Source organism: Myxine glutinosa, chromosome 6 (assembly GCF_964187855.1).
Source record: "Myxine glutinosa chromosome 6, kmMyxGlut1.1, whole genome shotgun sequence".
Lineage (NCBI taxonomy): Eukaryota > Metazoa > Chordata > Myxini > Myxiniformes > Myxinidae > Myxine > Myxine glutinosa.
The window spans coordinates 129,289,617-129,293,813 of NC_136266.1; the positions used below are offsets into that span (position 1 = coordinate 129,289,617).

Consider the following 4,197-nt stretch of genomic DNA (forward strand, 5'->3'; position numbering starts at 1 on the left):
AATGTAAATGTTTCATGATATTTGTTATGTTATATCACCTTTATCCATCAATATTGTTGAAATGAAGATCAAATAGCTGTATGTTGAAATATGTTGAAAAAGTCAAAACTTTACATGGGGTGTACTTCGTGACTGTATTCACGGACTGTAGATATATGTAGATATATATATATATATATATATATATATATATATATATATATATATATATATATATATATATTGTTGCGGTTTTGAGAACCCTCACTTGTGTAAATAAATTCAACATCATTAAAGGTTAAAGGTAGCACCCCGAGTTAGTCCAGAAGCAACACGTAGGCCACCATAGGATTCCAGTTATTTCAACAGTATGTGATTTAGATAAGGCCGTGTTTCCAATAGTTGAATCTGCGTTGTGTCAATCAAATAAGAAGTAGGCCCCATTCCGTTCAGTTTGCAACCTCCCACTCCAAGCGACGCCATTACGCGCCCTCCAGTCTGCCCTATGGCTCTCCCAATTTGTTACGCGCCTTTGTTAGCAGTGTTCGCTGCCTTGAGCTGGAGCTCGCTCAAATGCTGCCATAAGCCACGCGGTGAGGCCGGAAAAAGGGGGCGGAACGCCAAGAAGAAGGTGTGGCCACATCAACTCGCCGTCAAAGGCGGAGCCGGTAAGCCCTCACCAGCCAACCAGAGCTGAAGTGACATCGCCGACAGGCGTGGTTTGGGGCTCGCGGAGCGTTTTGCTGGTCGGGATATATAAGCGCGAACGCAAAGCCCTTTCACAGGACTTACGCGGAGAAGGATTGGTGCGCAGAACTCGGACTTGGTCGGGAGAGTGCGCTGATCAAAGAACTTGCCAGCGAGCGCATTGCATTGGCTTGAAGGAGAGATACGGCAGCGCTTGTTAAGGACTCGCTGGGAAACGCGCGTTGCATTGGACAATTGGGAGAGCACACCTTTATCAAAGGAGGACTTTGGAGAGAGGGCGTTTGGCACAAGTGTGCACATATTACGTACGCAGGACACCAGCTTCCCCCCGCTATATAAAACTGTCCGGTTGCACTCAACTACACACGGAGCTGCCTGCCGGGTTTCACTCGCTGGACCGGAGCCTGGACTGGAGCCGACCGGAGCCCGGACCCCATCGCCGGACCTTCCACCCTACCATCTACAATCCCCGTGTGAGTGTGTATGTTTGTCCTGGGTATTAAGTTAAGACTGCCATAAGACTGCCCTGTGTGCTGCTTCTTCCTCTTCCTATCCTGTACATTCTTTCGTTTCCTCTTCTTTCTGTATATTTGTAATAAATTGCCTTGTTCTTTCTTGGTTTCCTCTAATCCGATCGCATCCGTCTTTTCTCTCATTGGGTAAACGTGGCACGATAGGAACCGCTTATAATCGGGTTTAGTCCCATTGTTAATGGCTCGGATCGCGAATTGCTATCCGCTCGGCATTTTCCATCATATCCGTGATTCGAGCGGGAGTTATCTCCTTGCTTTACGGCCGGTGGTAGTACTTAGGTAATTGGACTACGACTCGACCAACAACCCTACTTACCACAGACCTGAAGGAACGTTATAACTTCTAAGGACTCGGGTCGGCCAGATAAAAAGACAAGGGGATTAACCACCCCTTGATAAGGGGAGTCGCCGACGTCCGAGATCCGTAACAATATCTATATATATATCTATATATATATATATATATATATATATATATATATATATATATATATATATTATATATATATATATATATATATATATATATATATATATATATATAAAACAGTTTGTGTGTGTGTGTGTGTGTGTGTGTGTGTGTGTGTGTGTGTGTATGTGTGTGTGTGTAATGTTACCGATAGACTCCTAAACGGAGAGGCTTACGTGCTTGATATTTGACATAGACATGGTCATTGAGCCTGGGACGAACATGGCCGAACTCAAAATATTTGATAATCCATATTTTTTATTCATATTTACCTCAGCGCATTTCAGCGAAGTACCCGCTAATCTCAGCCGGTTCCAGAGCAGCTCGCTGATTCGCTCAGAGCGATCACGTGATGTTCCATTACCGCCGCCAGACTGATTCGCTCAGAGCGATCACGTGATGTTCCATCCCGTCACACGTCACACGTTTTTTTCACCTTTTATGCGATCGTGTTTTGTATCGATTTTGTGCGATATGAATTAAATGTCTTTGAAACAGCTGTGAAACGTCTTTCCACAACCCTTCCGTAACCGATTGGAGCAGTTTATTGCCGCACAAAACGAGATCCGCGAAGCGAGTTGGTCGAGCCGTTTCGCTCAGAGCGATCACGTGATGTTCCATCCCGTCACACGTCACACGTTTTTTCACCTTTTATGCGACCATGTTTTGTATCGATTTTGTGCGATGTGAATTAAATGTCTTTGAAACAGCTGTGAAACGTCTTTCCGCAACCCTTCCGTAACCGATTGGAGCAGTTTATTGCCGCACAAAACGAGATCCGCGAAGCGAGTTGGTCGAGTCATGCTGACCAAGACGGCGACACGGCGGCTTCACTTTTCACGGAGTATGAGCGTTCTATATATTTTCAATTCAGTGCGCCCGTGATTTGTGGCATAGACATGACCATTGGGCCTTCACGGTGTAATTTGTGCGAAGCTTTTGTCCGAGTGAGCTTGAGTCGAGAGGGCGAATGTACGGGTTGGGAATGTACGGGTCTCCCTTCCCCCGCCCGGCAACGCCGGTACTGGAGGACGTCACAGGATCGGTGAGTCTCCAAAAGCCGCTTCGTGCTGTTGCGAATATGCAGGACTATGTCCGATTGTTGTGCTGCTCTCCGACCATGAGAACTGCAACGTCATTGTTGACTGGCCATCCCCTTCCCTCCCCCTTCCCCCTCCACCCTACCCCTCCCCTTCTCCCCTCCCCTTCTCCCCTCCCCCCTACCCCTCCTCTTCTCCCCTCCCCCTCCCTTTTCCCCCTCCCCCCTCCCCCTCCCTTTTCCCCCTCCCCTCCTTTCCCCCCTCCCCCTACACCTCCCTTTTCCCCCTCCCCTCCTTTCCCCCTCCACCTCCCTTTTCCCCCTCCCCTCCCCTTCTCCCCTCCCCCCCTGCCCCCCCGTTCCCCTCCCCCTCCCATCCCCATCCCTCTCCCCTTACCTCTCCCCCTACCCCCTCTCCTCCCTCTCCTACCCCCTCCCCCCTCTCCCCCTCCCCTATATATATGTATATATATATATATATATATATATATATATATATATATATATATATATATATATATATATATAAATGTGTGTGTCATTGGTCGCTTGTTGGTGACGTGTCCACGATCTGATTGGTCGCCTGCTGGTTACGTGTCCACGACATGTCATTGGTCACTTGTTGGTGACGTGTCCACGACCTCTCATTGGTCACTTGCTGGTGACGTGTCCTGTTATTTTAGCCACACCTACCACAGTCGCGGTTGATCATGTGGCCTGTACTTTTAGCCACGCCTCGCTGCACATGAACCAACATCTTTGGTCAACCATACCAAGGTTTGAAATCTACCTAACTCCATGCATATCTGCTTTAATTACTGCATAATGGCAAGGCAGGTTGGTGGTCTTTCCGTCTTCTACCGACTCCTCTCTGGCCTTGCCCCCCCAGCTCTCTCTGGGCTCTGTCCCCCAAATATTCCTACAGGTCGCACAAGATCTGCCTGCAACCCTCTGATGGTTAAACTGCCAAAATCAAGACTCTCTGCTCACCTTCACTCCTTCATTCTCTTTTCTCCTGCCTCTGGAACAATTCCCTCACTCTCTTCAATCCCACTCCACCCTCCAGGTCTTTAAAACAGCTGTTCATCACCATCTCTTATCTGCCTCCATCCAAAACCTTGATTTTTTCTACCCCCGCTAATTTCACCCAAATCCACTTTTTTGAAATACCAACTTCTGTCCTGGAAGTCCTTGGTGTCCTTGTGTTTTATACTTCTCCCACCCCCCCCCCCCCTACCCACGCCTCTTCCCCCAAGCCCTCTCCCTCCCACACATCGCCCTGCTCTCAAATGTTGTGTTTGTGTGCTTCCCCTTCTCTCCCATCTTGTCTTCCACTCCCTCTTTTTATATATTTTGTTTGTCTTGTTGATTTGTTTGTGAAATAAATGTTAGCTCTTTCACGAGCCTGGATTCAGTATACAAAGAAGAAAAAAAACAAAAAACAGCAGGCTACATGTTGTCGTGTAATT

At 47.5% G+C, this 4,197-nt stretch overlaps 1 protein-coding gene across 1 annotated transcript in view; it reads right to left on the reverse strand.

Moving 5' to 3' along the window:
• LOC137430287 (uncharacterized) overlaps positions 1-4,197 on the reverse strand; it is a 179,154-nt gene that overhangs the window by 171,823 nt on the left and 3,134 nt on the right. The window lies entirely within an intron of this gene.